Source organism: Balearica regulorum, chromosome 5 (assembly GCF_011004875.1).
Source record: "Balearica regulorum gibbericeps isolate bBalReg1 chromosome 5, bBalReg1.pri, whole genome shotgun sequence".
Classification (NCBI taxonomy): Eukaryota; Metazoa; Chordata; class Aves; order Gruiformes; family Gruidae; genus Balearica; species Balearica regulorum.
In genome coordinates, this window is record NC_046188.1 from 38,467,541 (window position 1) to 38,489,266 (window position 21,726).

General features: G+C 48.2%; 1 long non-coding RNA gene across 1 annotated transcript; it reads left to right on the top strand.

The window, feature by feature from the left end:
* The first annotated feature begins 524 nt into the window (after window positions 1–524).
* On the top strand, window positions 525–14,364 carry LOC142602051 (uncharacterized). Its single transcript, XR_012835696.1, has 4 exons — window positions 525–1,236; window positions 1,856–2,017; window positions 4,237–4,363; window positions 11,379–14,364. It is a non-coding gene; the product is annotated as an uncharacterized LOC142602051 (long non-coding RNA).
* The last annotated feature ends 7,362 nt before the right edge of the window (window positions 14,365–21,726 follow it).

Below are 21,726 nucleotides of genomic sequence, written 5' to 3' on the forward strand. Positions count from 1 at the left end.
GAACTTTGTTTTCCAGGCTGGCAGCCAGGATGGAAAAGCACCAACAGCTCTGGAGCCCAGCACGGGCATTCCCCATCGGGCAGGGAGGAGCAGTGCCCACAGCAGTGCAGGACAGAGCTGTGCTGGCCGCTCCCGGCAGCTCCACGTGTCTGTTCCTGCAGCTTCCCCTGCACCCTTGTGAGCACCACGCCGCCACACTTGGGGACAAGGGCCCTTCCCCGTAAATTGCAGGTGGTGCTTGGAGACCTCTCTGTCGGCGTGGTGGCAAAGAGTACTGCCCAGCGTCATCGCTGGAGCGCTGGCTAAGCAAGTGGGAGGAGGTGGCCTGCCATACTGACTGTATTTCATTTTTCCTTGGGCGTTTCCAGGCACGAGTAAGGGCTGCCCAAGTAGCACATGGGCAAGGCCCATAGGAATTAGGAGAAAACACAGGGGCAAAGCCCACCGCAACTCCTTCTCTCTTTCCCTCCATCCCTCCTGGTTTTTCTCCCGCAGATCCCTAGCCTTCCTGAGGGAATGCTTCTTTTCACTGTGTTTGCCTTTTAGCTGTACGCTGAATCTTGTCAGAAGATGCGAGAAGGGTCAAGTCCAACAATTAAGCATTTATAAAGCTTAGGCAATGCACGGACCTCCCCACAATCTCAGTGCAGCTCAGGGTTTTCAAATGACAACGTTGTAATGCTCTCGCTCTTTGTCTTTGCAGGGCTGTAGAAGAATGTTTCAACTACCCCAGTAATTAAAAAAATGCCTGCTAGTTGTTTGCTCGTCAAGCATTCCTGCTGGTTCCCAGTAGTTAACACAGGAAATGCCACGGGAGCCACAGGAGAGACTGGTCAAGAGAAGCAGAATAAATTAGGATCGTTATTTCACCCTGATTCATGCTGGGACATCCAGTTGTTTTACACAGGCACTGCAGCTGGGGGTTTGCGTTCAGACATGGCCGAAGAGCCGCATCTCAGCTCTAAAGCCACCGCTTGCTGCGGTGGGAGCTGGGACCACTGAGGAGCATGGCTGGAGGAAGGAGCAGGGAGGCAGTGGGGCCCGGTGGCGCACGGCATGCTGCTGGTAGCCTGCGACAGGCTGCTCCTGACCTGATGGCCACGTCGTCTACCTCGGCTCAGAGGAGGCTTTGGCCTCAGAGGAGCCGCCTGCTCGGCAAAGAGCCCCTAGTTTCACCCCTAGGCAAAGCGTGCCTTTTCCTTCTTTTGACCATTTTCTAGGCTCAGTTCTTAAAAGGTAAATTTCTAGATGTTATTTAAATGGTCTTTTCTTCCCCCCCTCATGCCCCAAATATCCTCCTCAAACAGCTTGCTCCCAGCGCAAAGGCCTTTGCCTGTGCCCTTGCTCTGTGTAAAGCCAAGGAGCTGCCTGAAAGGGCCTGCACAGCTCGTGCCACTTGAGGGCAGTGGTTGCATGCCCAGAGCCTGGTTGCTCTCTCGGGATAAAAGACCTCATAAAACAACAAAGTCTCACCATAGGTGCCATCACTTAGATGGTTTTTATTAAGCCAGATCCTCTGAAATTCAGAGATATGGTCTAATACAAAAGGCATTGCAGGATGCTTGACAAACGTGAAGCATTAAAGGAGATATTTAAAGGAGATACAAGTTTGCAGACTTCCTGTAGGAGCACAAAATGAGCTGTGTTGTGGACTTTTTTGGGTTTGTTTGGTTTTTGTTTCTTTTTTTTTTTTTAAAGACCCCGAAGGAGTCAGTGTTTCATGCTTTCATAATGCAGCCTCATAAGTTCACTGGATAAATATGCAATGGCTCACGTGCCCCTTTCACTGGTGGGGAACAGAGGTCCAGTTTTCCAGTTTGCAGCTCGGATTGTCATTTCTTCTGTGTTTTTACAGAATTCAGTGTAACTCAAGCTCAGCCCAGTTGTTACCCAAAGGCCATACTTCAGCAGACATGCCTGATAAGAGCAGTGGTGACTTATTTGTGCCAGACTTCACACTATGTTGGCCCACAATCCGAGACAAGACCTTGGCATCTGGTGCCCATATTCTGCTCAGGTGAGGTTTTCTTTCTGTACAGTTATGTGCCTGGCTAATCAATTTGCTCATTTCTGTGTGCTTTTGAGGCCATTTGCCCACCACAGCCCTGCCCACATGGCAGGTACTGCGCTAGAGTGTCCCTCGGGCTTGAAGAGGGAGGGCTTCTGCAGGGACAATCATGACTTGTACCAGCTGGGGCTCTCCCACACCACAGTTTTGGTCCTATCCATGGTTTTTTTACTTTTGCCATCATTTGAGGATGCAGCCCAGTGAGCCTGCTGCAATAGGGTCAGAAACAAGAACAAATTGGACAAGCTTGTCTTGACATGCAAACCACTCATCACCTGGTGTGGAGCAATCTGGGCGCAAGCTGGGCTCATACCGTTGGCCAGGGCAGCTGTAGCTTGATGCCACGGTGATGGCCACACTCCCCTCTCCTCACCCCTATGCCAGGTGCCATCATGTTGCCATGCCAGCTCCATATTGGGGATGGCTACCACCTTGTGTGCCACGGGGAAGGGGCACATCTGGAGTGGGACAGGGCAAAGGGGGCTGGAGAGGCTCCCCCAGCTCTGCACCGTCCTGCTGGCTGCCTGCAGCGGGGCTGGAAGCCCTGCCATGATACCAGCAGCACACCCTGGAGACCTCCTGCAGCTGCCGGAGATGAGCAGCGGAGCGATCCATGGTTCACTGCCAAGCTGTGTCTGCTGTGGCACCCTGGCACGGATGGGGGCCCCATCCCATCACCCCACATCGGGGCGGCTGGGACCGTGCGTGCCTGCCTTCCTGCTGGCAGCCGTGCCCTGTCCCCCACCGCCGGGCATTTGCTGGCTCCCTGCCCTGGCAGCACTACTCTCTTAGTGGTTCTGAGTGCAGACAGGAGCCAAAGTTGTTTTTATTTATTCAAATCCTGTTTAGCACCATCAGGCTTAAAAATCCCATGACTACCCCCTTATATAATTTTGTTTGATAGGAAAATAATTAATTTTGCAATTAAGCTCTGCCCAGAACAAATGATGTAAGAGCACTCCGTATGGGCTAAATTAGTGCCTGCTGAGACACAGCGCCAGCATCTGTCTGGTTTAGTGACACTTATTTTAAACAGCCAGAGGAGGGGACAGTGCACCCTCCTGCGATTTTACTGAGGGCTTCATCCCATCCAGAGGCCCGGAGAGGACTTGGCAGTGTCAGCTGCAGCACACTTCGGTTGGTCAGCAGTGAAAAACGAGCTTACTACGATGCCTATTCTCCGTTTTAGGGAAGTGATTTTAAATTTGACCTTGCTGGCCAGGTGGGCATTGCTTATGCCTCTTGAGAGCAGCAGTGGGGAGCTCTCAAGAAAGGAAAGCCACTCTCAAGAGCATGAGTGAGGCACTTCAGCCAGAGGCCAACGTTTCAGTACCTGGCCTCTTCCTCCTAACTTCTAGAGTGAGGCTTTCCACCAGCATCATGAAGTGCCAAAGGGTCTTGGTGGCAGGATGGGTCCTGCCCCATCCTTTCAGTAGTGTTGCTATTGCTCTACTTCCTGAGAGGGGTGATTTTTACAGTTAACAAACAGGTTGCCGTGGATGTCTGGCTGCTGTGATGGCTGCTGGATTTCCTCTAAAGTGCTTGTAGCAGCCAGTGCAACGTGGTGATATGTGGGAGAGGCTCTGTTTTCCCTTGTCAGGGAGCAGTCTGCAGGTTTAGGGTAGAAGCCCCTGCTGATGGGAGGGGGTCCCTTGCATGGGTTGAGGGGGAGCACCGGCAGGCAACCCACATTCCCAGATACAGAGGGTGGTTCTGGCTTTTGCCCTTGCTTGCAGGAAGGGTGTCAGCATGGTACTGGAGCAGGTTCATCTTGAGGGTGGACATTTTTTTGGGGGAACTCCACAGAAGGAAGTGTGTTCATGTCCGTGATGCTTATTTTTCCCTGTAGAAAAAGACATATTGTTTATTGTCTACTGTAGTCACTTGTTAACTACATAATTAGTGGGTCTAGTTAATCTTGACTGTTTCATTTCCTTAGGGACCAGATGTCAAAGACAGCTTCATAAAAATTTGACAGCTTAAGTTTCATTGAAATTTTGGTAAAATGCTGTTGGCAGGCCAGCAGGACCTTCCTTAAGCCTGTATCCGATCCATACAGCCTTGGCTATTGCTCTTAGCTTCATGGGAGAAACGAGCCTTGCCTGCTGTTCTTCTGATCTTTGCAGGGTGATGACTATTCAGAAAATGCTATGTTCTCTCTGGCTCAGGTGAAAAGCCCCTTTGGCATGAGCTTGGGAGAGCTGATATGGGCAGCAGAAGGTTTCCTAGTCCCTTGCCCAGCTTTCAGCTGTGCATGCCGTACACCTGTGAAGAACAATTGCACCTTGAGCTGAGGTAAGTGTGCTTCATTTGTATCAAAGCTTACATTTTAAAATAATTTCATTAGGTAGATTGTGCTCGATTTCTAACTCTGTAGCTTAAACTGTTCCATTAGTGACATGAACTAGCCCTCCTTCCTCCATGAGGAATATGAAGATTTAATGAAGGAGATGGTTAGGAAAGTGAGAAGTAAGAAATAGGGTGATCAGGAACAGCCAAGGATTACTGAAGGAGTCCAAGACCCTTACACAAACCCCAGGGGAGAACCAGGAGGTCTATGAAAAGGCAGACTTACCACCCAGTCTTTCCCCTCCTGTTGCTTCCCAAGCTCCCATCTGAAGTGCAGTCAAATTGCCTTGATAAGGGAAAGAAATCTCCATGTCAAGGAGAAGGCATGGAAACTACTGCCAGAGTTTAATCTTAGAAATCAGTCCCCAGGTGGCTGTATGGGAGACTTCTCCAGCAGGCACAGAGCAGCAGTGCAGCAGAGCCACCCAACTTGGTGCCTGCGTGTGAGGGCTCAGTGGGAGAGCTGGGGATTCCCTTGCAGCGTGTCCACAGTGCCAGAAGAGAGCATCCCATGCTCCTCAGTGCATTTGCAGGTGTCAGTGGGATGCCAGCAAAGCCTAGGTCTTGACATAGCTCTGGAGACCATCCTTGAGCTGCTGAGACAATGCTCCAGCTAGCAACCAAGCAGCTTTAGTGGTCTGGAAACTTTAATCCTCACCTGCAAATCAGTTTGGGTAATTACCTGTCGACATGCTGATACCCATATCCTCTTGTCCCACCACTCTGTTGTAATGCCTTTGGCCACCATCCATCCCAGCATGAGGAGGAAAAATCTCTTTTTTGGAAACCAAAAAGAAAAAAACATGATTTAAGTAATGCAGTTTAAAACAGAGCTATGTTTAAGTGCATACTTGACCTTGTAGGACCAAGTTGACACTGGAGTTACAGGGCTACAGGAGGAAAACTGTGTTGCCACTGTGGAGCCCGTGGCTTTGCCAGGTTCTTCTCTGCTCCTTCGGCATCCTTGCATCACTGACTGCGGTGCCTGGAGGTGACCTTGTCTCTCTTCTCTCTTCCTCTTGTGATTACTCATGGACTTTGCAGAGAAGCTGTAGACTGTGCATATTAGAAGGTCAGACTTCTGTCTCTCTCACAGGCATATTAGGAGCTTCAAGAAGAGGTCATGGTAGCTTGCTTAGCAGCGAAGAGCTCCCCAAGAGGCAGAAGTGGCTGCAGCAGCCAGACTGCACTTGTTCATGAGGCTCAGGTCCAAGAAAGTCGTTGAGGGGATGGCTGGTGTTGGTCTAGATCTTGCTCCCTGCTTTATCTCCCTGCTTTATCACCGTATCCCGCATGGAAAAAGCAGTGGGGAAAGATCCTGAAGCAATCTGAGCTTAGTAAGAGATGACCATAGCACATTCTTGCTACAGAAGGGTTTTCTTTTAAGCCTGCTTCAATTCTCAGCAGCCCCAGAAAGGCTGGTGTGAAAGCCCAGCTCCCAGAGCACACTGGGGAGCCCCGAGTGTGCCAGCCCGAGGGAGCACCCCGAGCAGGCATGGGGGACAGCAGGGTTTCACAAAGCAGCACTGCAGCTGAGGTGGGGCACCTGAAACAATGTCCCAAGGGGTGTTTGAAGCCTGGCCAGCCCTGGGTCAGTCCTGGACTACTGGCCAAGGTCTTGCATGATCCACAATCAGTAGAGTAATCCTAAATACACATCTGGGTGTACAGCAGTACTAGGATATGGTCACCTGTTTGTTTACAGGGCAAGCTCTGTGGGCACTCAGTGATGTGGTTATGCCACTGCTTTTTAGTTTGGATTTGGGGGGACTTTAGGTCTTTTTTTTCCCCCCACTTATTTTGTCCCCTTTTTCTTCAACTTGCACCCATTGAGATGGGACCCTGATTCAGCCTGAAGAGACAGGCTGTGCAAAGCTTATGGTGCTCGCTTGCAGAGGAAGAGAGCTGGACCTATTTCCTTGCTTACCCCTGCTGTAGGACACAGGCAAGCAAATTCCTGCCTCTTCTCCACCATCCTGCTAAAGTCCTGTTGCCTTGTGCCTGAACTGAGCCATTGGCCTTTCTGCATGGTGCAGAATGGATCATGAAAAGTTCCAGAGGACTGTTGAAAAACCTTTACTTATTTGTGTGCTTTACCCATCTGCCTTCACCTTTTGCAGCTCCTTAGGCCCACGTGGGCTGAGGTCTGCCGAGAGCAGCATCTCCAGGCAGCTGGATCCCAGTCTGGGCACCAAACGTATTCCTTGTCCTCCTGGATGTTTTGCTGAGTTTCTGGGCTGGTGGAAACCTTGTGGCTTTGAGTTCCACTGATGCATTAGGCACCGTTGTCTTTCAGTTATTGGCGTTCCTGTGGTCAGCCCCTGTGCTCAGGCTTGTCCAAGTACTCGGTCAATGGCGAGCCAAACCCAGCAGCGCAATGCTTTTGTCTTGCTTTAATTAGAGTAGGACACGATTATTAGTGGCATGTTTTTATTTCCATTTGTTCATTCTGACAGCAACCAAAGGAAGCTATTATCGCTACAAAAGGATGTTTCAGCAAGTGTTACGGTAAATAAAGCTAACAGGATCAGTGCAAAAGAGGGTATTACATTCTCTGAAGGGCAGCAATCGATAATTAGGCTGTTACAAGCCAGATCTTTTCAAAAGGCACGATAGTGAGTCTGCACTCATGTCAGCCTTTAATCTTGGAGGATCACTGAGCTCTTTACAGGCTGATATATTTACCACAGTCTATCTGCCCCATGACACAGGTATCTCTGTGAAGACATATGGCAGTTCTTTCAGAGCCTTCGGAGATGAAGAAAGTAAGTTGGATTGCACCCACCTGCCCTTTTTGGGCATTAAGTTTCTGTATGGATCAGGCTAAAGATGGAGGAAGGTCAGGTCTGGGTTTGACCTTGCATAACGTTTCCCAACCTTCCCTGCTCCGTGAACAGCAGCAAACCCTGAGCACGCAACATGCTCTTGGAAACTGTGGTCCTCTGGTCCCCTTCGCCTGGGACAGCAGCCTCAGTTTTGATTCTTTTGCAGCCCTTGGCTGCAAGCAACATTGCTCTCAGAGGCAAACTGTCACTGAAGACCTGCTCTTCATGCTGGCAAATAAAGTACTTAAGCAATGTGATGTTTGTTAAAACAGCAAAATATCTTCTAAAAGTTTTTTGTGCAACACTGGAAAAAAAATGGTAAGAGACTGCAGGGTGTTCATTCTTGAGATCTCCAGTATTTCCTATTCTCCTCATTTTAGTGTAAGTCTTTTGATCTTTGCTGTTTGCCCCAAAGCTGTGGGCATTAGGTGAGCTTCTCAACTTTATTTTATAATAAAAATGTAGAAGTTTGTAGCCCTCAGGGATTCGGAGAAAAATTTGAAAATGTGATCATAAAGTTCAAGAAACCAGAGCGCAATTAGGAAAAGCTCAAACATTTGTAATTTTCTTTAAAAAACAGAACAAAAACCCTTGTGATTTTAAAGATGTGATTCTCTGGAGTATGTGGGGTTGGCGGTGCTGGAAAGGATGCTTTTCTCTGCCCAGATCATGTTTTTCTACTGGGAATTTCATTTCCCAGCTACTTTAACCATTTCTGCCCCTCTTTCTTGGCTGACCTCTCCTGTGGCTGCAGAGTCTTCTCCATCTCTGGGGGCTTGGGAAGTGCAGCCGGAGGTGGTGGTGGCTGGGATCGCCCCAGCAGCAGACGCCGGGCTGCCCTGCGTGGGTGCATCTGGCCACTTGCTTCAGATCTGCCAGGCAGCAGAACCACTCCGAGGCCTCGAAGTCCGCTGTCCTGCCAGGGAAGGACCCGGGGAGGTAATCGGGGCAGGAAGACACCTTGTCCCCCACTGAGTGACAGCCAGAGTCCTCCTCTGCAAACCAACAGCTTGGCTTGGAGGGTTATCTCCAGAACTTGCTGGAGGCATGCAATCTCCCCTGAGGGCTCATGAAGGGAAGGGCCTCTTCCCTTTGGGGCCTTGTTTGCATGGTGTGGTGGGCCCTGTGAGTGGGGGTCCCCAGCGTGACCCTGCTCCTAGTGGGGCACGGAAAGGCATGGTGCCATACCGAAAATCCCACCGGGGTGCGGTGACAACATTGATCTCTTCCCTCTGTTTCTCCTGCTGTGAGCCACCCTCCCGTGGGCACTGCTCTCTTATATTTTTAGAAAGCACAGTTTATGTTTTTCAGTGCTAGCTTTGCACGTCAGCAGCCACTGCACAATGAACTCTCAGGGGCCCGTTTATTTTGCAAGCAAGGGTCGTACCCTGTGACAGTGTTTTCCACCACGTCGTCAAGAGCACCCTGTGCTTTAGCTGCTCCAAAATGGCAGCCTATTGTTAAGCATCCCAAGCCCTGCTTGAAACCAGGTCTCCCCGGACCCATTTTGATAGCTCCTCTCTGTGATCTATTTATCCCCCAGTGCTTTCAGGGGAAGTGGGGAAGGGCTCATTCCTATTTTAGGGACGGATGCAGGAACATGCTGCAAGCAGCCTCTTTTTCTGCCCCCTCCCAGCTTTTTGGGGTAGTCCTAGTTTAATCCAGCACTAGTTCCTTGCAGAACTGGTGGGTTTGGGGGCTGGCCATGCTCACTACACCAGGCTCTTTGCTGTGGGGCCACAGCCCAGTGCGTCCCTTGCAGAATGATGCCTGCCACAGGGAAATTATGCTTTGGCCTTCTCAATCAAAGATAGTTTTGAATTATAAGAAATAAAACATAATCCGCAGGGCAAAAAATATAATCAGGAGGGCAACGATGTTCTGCAGTTATAGGATGACCATGGAGACTGGGGGAGCCATTTATCATGTTTTGTAAGAGAAGAGGGCAAGACCAGTAGAAAAGTTCAGAGGCTACAGCCTGGCTGGGCAAGGCCAGGATCTCCTCCCTCACTGGCTGGGCTCAGGGACTCTGACAACTCTCCTTATAAATGACTTTGCTCTACCTCCCACTGGTCCCACTATGCACACTCTTGTTAACATTGTGTACCCATAATTTCCCACAAAAATAGCTTATTACAGGGAGCTTGTTTCTCCACCCCCTATTGGAAGCACCTGTGAGTCATGTGGCCACTGTGGAACACCCTTGGTTAACCTGTACCATCTCCAACTAAGTTGTCAGGGCTTTCAATGTTTTCACATTTTCCTAGCCAGGCTGAGCACCCTTCCAAATTGTCAGGCTGACGCCACCCATCATGATTTATGTTCCCTGAGAAATGCAATTGTAACTATTTCCATTAAGAGAGCCCTCAAAACCATAAATGGCTCCAAAGTTGTGAAAAATGCCTGAATGTGGGACTGCAATGCCCTTGGCTCCCTAAAAATGGCCCATTATATTTTTCTGAATTTGGCTGTAACTGATGCTTCAGCTAGAATGGTGTTTTTACTTCCAGCACGTGCATGTGTGCAAGGCACGCTATCTGTTTAACCTGACATGGTGCCCACACTTTGGGACTCTATCAGAACTCCTTTCTCTCACTAAGGCTTCTCCCTAGGAAAGTACCTCTTTTGGTTTGTCCTGTTCCTTCCTATATTTGCACATCCACTTTGCAATTAGGCTCTCCAGAGCCCAGGCTATTACTGATGTTTATTTTGGGCTTGTTCAGGGTTTTGCTAGCAAAGACGGCACAATTTTTGCACAGTTCTTAGGACGATGCACTGTATTTCAGACACAAACAAACCCTAGCTTGCACTTAGCATATGCGAGCCGCTGTGCAGCGCTGCATTCATCTACGGAGGTATATAAAGGGTAATGATAATGTTGCCCAGAAGGCTAACACATCAAAGGCCAAGGAGCAGTTAAAATGTATTACGAGCTGTTGGCAGTGATTGTGGGGGGTATTCGTGTATTGCTGGTTTGGACGGCCCGAGTAAATGAAAACCCTCTGGATTAATTGGTACACCAAAGAGATTTGGAGGAAAACGGAGGCTGATGGAAAATGACAAACAAGGGAAAATACAGATAGCTGGGTGTGCTGACCTGCGTCGGGGCACTGCTGATTAACTTGCAGCTCCCTACTGTGCCCTGGGAAGCCGAGCAGAGCTGGGGGTGCCCTGCCAGCAGCTTACCCAGTGCTTCGGTGGGAGTGGGCTGAGCCCCACAGGCAGCATCTGCAGTGTTGCTACTCCAGCACAGCTGAGCGGGTAGTTAGAGGTGAGACTTACCAGGTGTCTTGTGACACCTGGACACCATGGGACAAGAGTTTAATTATTTTTAATGATGTGGGGGCTGGGAGAGGGAGGGGAGGCTGTGTGGTGCCTGGTGTCACAGAGCAGCTGAAGCTGGGAACTTCAAGATTGATTTGCATGGGGACTGCTGGCTGAATCAGATAATGATCAACACAGGGAATATTGAATGATATGATCCCATCCTTTACTAGGATACCCATATTCCAACTACTACAACATGTTTTACTACTAATGCTTCAATTATACACAAATGACATCTAACCTAAGCATTAAGGTGACAGCCATACCAACACAAATCATACTGGCTCGTTCACATGCTTATTGACTGGCTGGAGCAGGACGACCACCTCTCAACACAGCATGGCCGCACCAGGTAAGTCGTGCCCTCGCAGACCACCCAACTGGTGATCGGGGCAGGGTACCCGTGCTGATGACAGTGGGCAACTGGTGCTGATCTGGGGGGTCTTTCACCCATCCACACTGAGGCTGCAAGTGCAGAGGGTCCTCATCTTCTCTCTGGTCAGCAACTGGGTCCACCAAAGTCAGCCTGCTATGACTTGTGCTTGTATCGGTGATCTGTCATCTGGACATCACGTGGCTTATCCTGTTGGGTACTTCCTCAGTCCTCTTGCCATGTCTTATGTAGTCATTACTGTTTCTGGTAGATCACACTTTTCTACTGTTAGTCTTAACTAGACACCTCGTAGTTTGGGTGGTTTCCTATGGGTGGTTTCCTATTCTGTTACATCAGTTCCCCTGCAGCTCAACAGTTCGCTTTATTCCTGTACCCACCACCTTAACTCCACACTTCGCATATTTGTCTCTTGCAGACTGGAGGAATCCTTGTTGTAGGAAGAAAAGCATGGAAGGTGGTATGTTTCTGGTCACCTGGTGATTTACAAGCTCTCTTTCTCCTCATGTTATCCACTCAGTGCATGGAAGAGCGGGAAGGAAGAGGCTGCTCAAACTGGCAGGTTCTCCCGATGACTGTGTGTCCTTCTCCTGGTGGCTGTGTGGGTGTGATGGGGATGGAAGGTAAAACAACATGGGGTAGGGGCAAATTCCAGAGGTGCCTTTCTCTGTCCTTTCCTCAGATATACTTAGGATAAAATTATGCGAGTAAAGAGTTGGCAGAAAGACAGAGAAGAAAAGCAAGATGCTATATGTAGCAGTACCTGTGCAGGTAGGATCGTTCATGTCCTCAAAAGCTTGAATCCTCCTGACCCAAGTCTGACAGGCTCCCAACTTGTCGCGATTTAAAGCACAGCTCATCAGCTCTGCAGCCTTCGTCACTACCCATCCCACTGTCCTTCTGCTGGCAATCTCCTTCTGTCCATGGATGTCACAGGAAAAGCCTTGTTTTCTGCTTGTGCCAGGGAGCATCGTAGCAGCAATAGAAGCAGCAATCTTTTACATTTTTTGCATATAGCGAGGGTATAAGAATGAGCATCGCCAACTTATTTCTCACATGTTCCTGAAAAATTCCTTGCTTCTCCCATAAATCTGAGACCTATATAAAAAATCTGTTTTCAATTTTAAAGCTAAAGAAAAGCATTAATTTTTAAATCTATTTTTAAAGTAAATTGTATCATAATTTATGATCTTAAACTGAAGATTTTAAAGTGCTCTCATCCTTGAAAAAAAAAGACCATTTCATTTCTGGTGATTAATGATGAAGTGTTTTCTAAAGGTGACTGAGCATAGCACAAAGAGTCCTAAATATATTTATTAGCTTATTAAACATAATGAATTGAATCTGGTTGCTAATATTAGCTATGCCTTTGCAAGTGAAAAGAACTTTTGGTTAGCTAGACAGTTTCTTATCAAAGAACAAAAACGCAACATTAAAACATATGCAGCCTACTGAATAATCATGTTATTTGTCAGACAAGCAGAAGAATCATGACTGAAGTGCTCTCCAAGTGCCAAATTGGGTAATATACATAATTAGGCACCATTTGATTAGATACGTGCCCATGGTAACAGCCACACTCATGATCTGCATATTAGTACAGCCTTGAAATAATCTTCAAGGGGGATGATGGCAACAGAGCACATTTGAAGCCTCACTGGGGAGACTTTTGGAACATAACCGACATGCCGATTTCCTCTGTTCCTGTGGTTAGTCTTCATTTTATCTTATTATCTTTTGTTTTTAAAACAATGCATGCCTTGGTTCTCAAAGGTGATATACTGCTTCCATGAAATGTCACTACACTTTTATCCCTAAAAGGAAGATCTCTTAATCACATCACATTTGAAAGCTTAAAACCTTCCTATATTTAGGGATGCATCCCGGCAACTGGCAAGGCTGCTGCAAGCTGTTCCTGGGAGGTGGGAACAATCATCACCTGGAAGCCATCCCATTTCAGATCCACTCTCCTCTTGCAGCCCAGGACAGCCTGGTGATGGATAAGGCCTTCTGGATGTTCTTTTAGGTTTTTGCAGGAGCCTCGTGAAGACACTGCAAGGTCTCAGCAAGAAGACTGATTTTGCATCAGATCCAAGCCTCTGAGAGAGCCTGCAAGCGCTGAGCTACTGCCAACCCACAGGGAACGAGTCCGGAGGGTACTGTTTGGGTAACAGTGGAACCCAAGAGAGTTTGTTTAGCCGTAGATGCAATAAGAATTGTTCCTGCAGTTTATTTTTACATGCTTAGAGGGTGAATGAATTTGGAAAAGTTGGAGAGAATTGGAGAATTAGCAGAATGAATTATTAGGGGTTATTTATACAAAACGAGAGAAATATATCTCCTGGTGCAATAGTGTATGTCCAAGAGTGATGAGAGTTGTTGCTTTTGCAGTAATGCCTACTGGGAAATATTTAAAAGATTTTCCCCCAATAAGGAAGAGACCAAGATACAGAAATGTTCCCCCAGATGAAGGCACCAGGGAGAGTCTGGTCTGTGGCAGGGAAACCTAAGCAATGGGTGCTGAGAGTCTGGCAGAAGAGGAGTATGGAGCCCCATTCCTGGCCAGTTTGGTCCAGAGGGCTAAGGTAGACATGGCTAGTCTGGCCATGTCAACTATCCCACCTGTGCAAGAGAGCCATGGCCTACCCACACGTGGACACGTCACCCCTTGGCATCATGGGACCCCGTCTGGGGTATATGATGGAGAGGAAATCAACACTGAAAGACTGTTCAAAATAAATGCAAAAGATGATTTAGGCTGTCTTTTAGCTTTTGGGAAAAACAGGGCTATCCCAAGCATATGGGAAACACAGAACAGCTAAAAAGCTTTGGCGGGGCTTAGCACAGGGAAGACTTCATTCCCTGTTTTGGCTGTTACCTGGCAGAGAGGTGGGAGCACTTTCTCCAAGGGGTGGGTGACACAGGCAGTCACGTTTGCATCCTTCAGCTGGAGGGCAAGAACACTGTGAGTCGTGTCCGCGCAAAGTCATCGAACTGTTACTAGATGTAGTGTTAGGATTACACCTACTGAGGTGAAAATAGACCTGTGGATCCACCTTGGGCATGTAGTGTGTGATTGGGAGTGTGTCACCTTTCTCCATATCAGTGTGCTTTTAACCATGCTTAGGGGATGGGATCCATAATCCTCAGCAATATAAATGAAGATCACTGGTCAAATTATACTAAAGTTGTGAAATTCTCACACCCCTCCCTCTTCTCTTTCAGTAAGCGCTTTTTTTAGCATTGCTCCCCAAAGCAGGGAATTATTCAAAACAATTCCTCGCTATTCACATTGGCACCAAACTATGAGGTCCGAAATGTGTCAGACCAAACCCCGTGCCTTTGTGGCTGAGGGTGGGAGGACTCTAAAGTAGACTGGGTTGTGTGTGAACCCTGTGGTGATGGTAGTGTGTACCCTGTTTTTAGGGTACCCTGTGGACAGCCACCACTTGTGTTTGTCAGCGCACTTGTACTGGGTACACCCAGACACTTGGGACCTCCTGCAGACTGAAGGGCATCCTCCAGTCATGGGTTTGGAGATCTGGCAGCTAGATGGGTGGTGAAACCAGTCCAGACAGAGTTCTGGGGGTGCCACTGAAAAACACAGTGGATGTACTGTGTGTACATGTGTGGATAGGCAATATTGGCTCCTATTGTGATAAATGGCTCTAAGCAGAGCTATGCAAAATTTTGAATTTCTGCTTCTGTTTTCCAGAACAGAACAAACTGGGGCAAAAAAATAGGAAAAAAATTGTTTCCTGGAATTAAAACAGCCACGTTCAGAAACGTCTCCGTGTTCTGTTTTGACATTTTTTGGATCAAAGTGAAGCATTTTGACATTTCTTAGGTAGAAATGTTTTGTTTTAATTTGTTGAACTGACATGAAATGTTTTGTTTCAAGTCTGCTTAACGTTAAAGTAGGCAGCGCCTTTCCTTGGGTTTGGGTCCCATTTTCTCCTCTGGACTGTGCTCCCTGGGAGCTCTGCCCAGCTCCCATAAAGTTTGGGCAAGGTCCACGTTGTTCTCAGTAAATGCAGCTCAGCCGCAAGCCCCATGCACAGGAAAGAAGAGAGGCCTTTTCGGGAAAGTTCATTTTGATGCTGAAGTCAACTAAAATGAAAAATTTCGAGGCAGCTGAAGCAAAACGCTCCATTCTAGTTCACCTCCAACAAAACATCATTTCTTGTCAGCAGCATCCCTGTTTTCCAACAGGCACTTTTTGTGTTGCAGAAGCTGTTTTCTCATCAAAAAAGATCTCCCAGTGAGTGCCTGCATAGCTGTTGACGTGATCTACACCAAGAAGCTCCCCAAGGGCTGCACACTGGTGCCCTGGGCTATAGGGGTTAAGCTGTCCTTTAGTGTTGGTCAAGCAGATTTCCTGACAAGCTGAAGACCCCCGTTTGCCTGCACGGGGCTGGCTGAAGCCAGGGCAGCCTCTGGCTTGGCTGTTCCCGGGGGGAAGAGGGGGCTGCAATAGGAACAGGAGTTTCTCCTAGGACGTCGGCAGACTCTTGCTTTTTTTCTGGAAGTGGCTGTAGGGTCTTCCTGAGATTTACCTAAAAGTCAGTCCAAAACTTGCTTTGGTTCATTCTCAACAGCTCTCAATAGACCAGGCAGATCCTACTACTTCAATCCTAATTGAACCCCCCTCCCCCTTTCCTGGGCAACAGCTTCAAAAGATCTCTGATTTTGCTCACCATCAAGCAATCTCATTTGCAAAACAACTGCAAGGGCCATGCGAAAGCAGAGGGCTGGGTCCTTTGTTAAACAGTCCCTTTTGGTGACACAAAGGAACCATAAAGGTGATGGAGCTGCAGCCTGGACAGCCGCATTTTCTGGACTGTGCATGTTGGCCTCCCCCCTCCCCGCCCCCCCCCCGCTGTAATTTCAGACCCCGAGCCTAAGGATTATGCAGGGCTTGAGCCCAAGGAGAACAAGGTGCATTGCAACTATTCTTAGCTCCAAAAATTATTCCTGGCTTTGCTTTGAAATCTGAACCAGGGTTAATTTCTCTCCCCCTTCCCCCAGTCTGTTTCCTCTCCTCTTTCATGTACCTATTTGCATAGACTGTCATCGTAAGAATCTCCATTAAAATTGAAAGCCTCCTTCCTGCATGTCACCTCTCACAGCCCCCTTCCGCTTGCCCTGCGTGACTTTTGGAGGGCTGGAGAGCAAAGGTCCCGCGCTAGCATCGCCTCCCCAAGCCCTGCATTCCCCCTGCCGTCAGTCCCGCTCCTCCGTTGCTATAGGAACATCTATCAACTTAGGAGTGCCAGAGAAAAAGAGCAGAGAATTGTCTTAATTATTTAATGATTGATTAATATGTTTATAGAGCACTTCAAAACCGTGCAATCTTCTGTAAATTGTTTATTAACTGGGCAAGCGGTATAATTTGCTGAACATCCTCCACTCTCATTGGTTTCAGTGGGAGGAAAGAGTGGTGGGCAACTTGCAGAATTTGTGATAATTATAATATTAAGAATACTAGTAGTTCTGCTTCAGGAAAATAATTTAAATATGAGCCTTCCCTTCAAGTTTTTGTAGGCAGGGCTGCTCCCAACACCTGCCACTAAGGTTGCTCAAATGCCTCCGTTGTAAAGACCTGTGTTCAGCTGGTTTTTGGCAGATTTTACCTACCTGAAAAGAAGGGTCAGGCTTGCTTCTTGAGGCCGGATAAAGTGATGAGGCCTGGGAGAGTGCTTGCAGCTGGTGGTGCAGCATGGCTTCTGGCTCAGCCGCTCTTCCCTGCTGAGTGCTGGTGTGTTTTTCTCAGGAGGCCGTGCAGGCTATCACTAAAATTTGTGTGCCCTGTGCCTGTAGGGTCAGTTTGGAAGGACTGTACGAGGAGGCTGTGTCAGCTGGGTGAGGAGACACGGAAGCAGGAGCACGCTGCCCGTGCCGTGCTTGCTGCCTTGCTCCCACGCGCAGCTGAGGATGTGCCTGCTGCCCGTGAGGGTTGTGAATCCTGATCTCTGACCCAGGCAACCTGGTGGAGCTTCTTTCAGCCCCCAGGACCTTCTTCAAGCGCTGTAAAGGCTGAGTGAGTGAAATCAGCCAGCTCTCATTGTGCAGCACCCTCTCCCTGACACCTGGCCTCCCTCTGGCTTCCTCCCTCTCCTGCCAACGAGCTGAGACTATCCCAAAGCGGGACATGAGGTAAATGCAGACTGACCGCCCAAAGAGCTCTTCACCGAGCATACAAAACTCAGGGGTATGCAATGTGCTGCCCTGCGTGCTTGAGAAATGAGCCTTGCAGTCTGAATGGCTTTGGTGTGAGCTGCCTCGCCTTGGAGACCCGTAGGGCTGGTGTAACCTCGGTGTGAAGCCTGAGTGTCCTTGTAGGTGCAGGCAGTGAGGGGGGCTGATGCAGAACGATACAGGCAGCTGCCGAAAGCTGGTGCTCTCTGTCTGACTAAGGTGGGCTCCTTTCCTCAATAAGGCCTGCTGGGACCACTATGGCTGCTGTGATGGAGGATAATTGGGAGGGTAATAACTATAGCTGGTGCTCTTGGAGGGGCTGCTTTCCCCAGGTACTACTCTGTATGAAGTATGACAGACCTATGATGCCATGGGATGGGCGTTGATTGGGTGCGTGATGTGTACAGCTCGCTAGTTTTTAAGTGGAAGCACAGAATGAATAAGGAGACTTGCAAAACAAAACAGATTTGCCTTGGATTCACGTAGGTATTTAGGAGGTATTAAAACACTACTGATTTCAAGGACTCTCAGACATGTTGGTCCCCGTGAATCCATCTGCTGTCGAGCAGTCATTCTGTAAAGACGCCTTCACATGTGGCAGCCACCTTCCTCGTTCGTTTATGGGGCTTAATCATGGATTGCCACAGAAAGTCCATGTTCCAGTTGAAGAAAGCAGTAGCAGGATTAGGTTGTTACTCTGTAGTGGTTCAGCACTAGAGGGAGATGTAGCATGTGCTTTCCAGCACGTTTAGTATGTGCATGCAACAATATTTTACAGCCGTATTTATGAGGAGGCTGGTTTTTTAATTGCTGACAAGAAGATTTTTCTCTTGCAGGGGCAATTTTCTTGCGTAGGATAAAAATCAGAGAGGCTGCTATTTTCCAAGCCTTAAATGACTCTGCTTGTGGCCAATGAATTTTGTTACGTTTAATGTGTGCCTGGGATATTGGGGCCTCAGAACTTCTTAAGGCACTTCTCAGGTCTGTCTTTTTTTTTTTTTTTTTTTTTTTGACATGAGCAAATAGAGGCTGCTCTTTAGCCTGGGCATAGCTGTAGTCCATGCTGCTGGCTAGAAGGGTCTGAGCTCTGTCCTTCTTGCCATGGAGATGTTTTGTGTGCTGTGGCGGAGGGCTGCAGCCTGATTGTGGTAGTAAGTCCTGAATTGAGGCATGAAGTCAAATCCACCCAACTCAGAGAACTGCACGTTACTGTTCTGTGCAAAAATGGCTCTTTGACTTCACAGACTTCCCAGTAATAAAAAACAGTTGTCCACTTCACACACGAGCAGAACACTTAGCAAGAAATGCTGCTGCCTCGTGGAGGTTTTGCAAAAACTGGTGAGATTCCTGTCCTTTTTTATTTTTTTATTTTTTTTTCTCCCCCCACCCCATCTCCAGTGAGCCCTTCTCATTCCATGTTTTACTCCACAGTGCAGGAGCGTGTCAGTGTAGGGAGATGACTTGCTAGCCCGTTAGCCCAGGGAATTTCTCCTGGTGTGTTTGGGTCTGGTATCTTGGGAGAAGAGCAGTCTGCCTGGTGGATGCCACATACATGTGCAAACACAGCTGCGCAGGCAAAGCACTCCCGTGCTGTGGCAGAAGGTGGGAATGCCACTTGCTGAAGAAAACCCCTATTCAGACCAGCGGGTACAGACTCTTGCAGATCTGAATTTTGCCGGTTTGCTATGTCTATGGGAGGCTTTCGTGTTCAGCCCCGTGCCCTCCTCTCTTCCTCGTACCCTGGACGTCGCATGGGGCTGCGGTTCCCACCTCGTGCTGAGGGTAACGTCAGCTAGCCAGAAAAGATGTCCCCATTCACATTTCCACATAGAAACTTTTCTTCCCCTACTTTTGGTGCCTGTAATTACCTCTTTACTCCAGTGCCAGCAATCTTCCATCAGGCATCGTTATTAACGGAGAGAAAAGAGAAGAGGAGGGAGGGGGAGAGAGAGCGCCACAAAACTTAATTTAATCGCAGCACCCCATGCTCAATTTAACAGACACAACAGCTCAGAATGGGGTCCCTGTGCAACGGGAGGGCAGGCAGTGGAGCGTCCCTGGAAAGAATTAATTGTGGATGACAATGTGTAAACAGTGCAGATGAATAGGGCATGCAGGTGTGAGGCACCAGGGCCATCCCGGGGACTTTTTCACACGAATTTCAGCTCCTTCACTGCTGACCTGCTCCCGAAAACGTGATTAGTGTCGGCGTTGGGAAACCATTCAGGGTGTCAGGATTTGGCACATATTAACTAGCCCTGGGGGAGAGGGGAGGGAGCGCATGGGGGCTGTGAAAGGAGGAAGTCTGGCGGACAAGGGGATTGTTAAAAGGCCAGAAAATCCTCATTGCTCTGAGGTGCCCTCGCTGCTTGGAGGAAAAGGGAAGGGAGCTGAAGAAGAATAGAACTCTGAGGCATCCTAGCCCTAACTGAGCTATGTGGAAAACAAGGCATTGCATCGTGGAATATTTTTCTCTGTGTGTCCATCATAAATATTGATGATGTTTATATTACTGACTTTTTCTTGGCTGTGGCTTTCACTGTTCTAGACACTTCAGCTTGAGAGATAAACAGTCAAAACAAGCAGGAAAATTAATGACACAGCAGCACCGAGAACAGGAAATATCTCCTGGGTGACATATGGATGTTATTCAGCGTGCAAAAATCCCCCTTCATCAATATGTACTCTATATGTAAGGTGATACATACAGATGGGGGGTTGTATAATGGGCCCAATTTAGCAAGCACAAGGCTAGACGCTCTGAAATTATGTTCCCTGTGCCAGCCTGGCCCTCTGCATCCAAAGGGAGAATTTAAGGGCAGAGAGCAGACGAGGTTACTGATCTTTTTTCCCCACTTGGGAGAATGATGCAAGGTGAAGGACAGAACTTGCTGAGGACTACGGTGAATACCAGTGCCTCTCCTGGACTCTGTTACACTCTTTTTTCCTTGCTGGGAACCCTTCCCCTGCCTCTCTTGTGGTTTGGGCAGCGTGGCAGGGGTGCTGTGTTCTGCTGTTTCCCAGTTTTGCACTCTCTAGACCACTGCAGCCCAAAGGCTCAGGCATCACGTAATATAACAATAATAGAAGTTATTCTAACTGCAAACACACCTGTGGATGTGAAGGTGAGGCTGGGTTCTTGTTGGCCTGGTGAAGAAAAAGGGTATTGCCGCTGGTACCGGTTTAGCAGTGCAGAGCTGTACAGGAGGCAGGGTGGACCAGCCCCTTGCTAGGCTGTTTTGGCTTGGAGAGATGAAGTCGGTGGTGAGGAGGGGGGGCATGAAATATCAGCACGGAAACCATGAAAGCCAGTATACCCAATAGAAATCTCACCTCAAATTCAGAGTTGAACTTAGTTAATCACTGTTGGAAAATTAGCTACTTACTTTGCTCAGTAATGTACACGTATGTGACAGGCTAGTTCAGCCTCCTTATGAGAAAAGTCTAGTTGTGGCTATCGCCACCTTCAAGGGATGTTATGGGGCTGAGGTCACTCAGGGAATTACCGCGCTCGGGCAGTGGAAGTTTCGCCTTTGGTTCTGATTGTGGCAATTGTAGATGATTTCTCTGGTAAATCACAGCAATGGCTACATGGTAAAGGTACTCCATAAGTACTAATGTGACCTGGAAATGCTTGTATGCTCAGCGAAATTGTTGGCAGAAGAGCAAAATTTGTTTGCTGTTAAGCCCAGTGATATCTAGATTCCTAAGAAGCAAGAAATAGTGATGCAGGCTTTATCCAGTATGCATCTGGGGGAGTCCAATGCTGCCGCTCTTGAGATGGAACCCTCTGTGTCTAACAAGCTTCCCAAAAGCTGGATACCCAGCTGAAGCCATTCATCTCAATTCTCCCTGGGACTCTAGAGGGTGCAGCACCTCACTTATCTTACATGTCCTCAGCAGGGATGAACGGCAGCTGTTGCTTTGCAACCTGCTTGACTGACTGCTGTTTCCAAAAATTATGATCAGTGCTACTATTATTTCTTCCCCTGGTCTGCCCCTCATCAGGATATCTACCCTCTTGGAGTGCAGCTACCCTTGGGAAAGCTGGTGCTGAAAGGACTTTCTTCCTATGAACTGTGCATGGTAGTTCTTTTAAAACCCATCAGCAATAAGTTAATTCTGTAATGGCTGTTCTCACCAGGGTGAATGTGATGATGTTCAGAAGAGTGAGTTAGCCGTGTTGCCCCAGACAAATTCCAAGATACTGGCTTTCTACAGTTTTCGGGAAGGGGTGTTGCATTTGCTGCAATATGGCTGTTTCTCAGCATCCTGAGTTCCATGCAGTGGTGCCTGTGATTGGCCAACTGCTGCTCATGCTTCTTTTAAAGCCCTTTTTTGGGTTGCTTTGGGTTTTTTTAGTTTGTTTCCCCCCCATCATTTGCATGGAGTCATTATTTTGAGAGGCATTTGCTCATCTTTCCAATTTTGCTTTTCATTGAGGAAGAGTAATGTGCTAGAAATCTCACCAGTTGGACAGCTGGTTATTTACACACTGGAAGGGACAGCGCTGCAGGAGCTAAGAGGAAGATCAGCTCTCTAGACACCTGACCTAGGGACTATTGCAG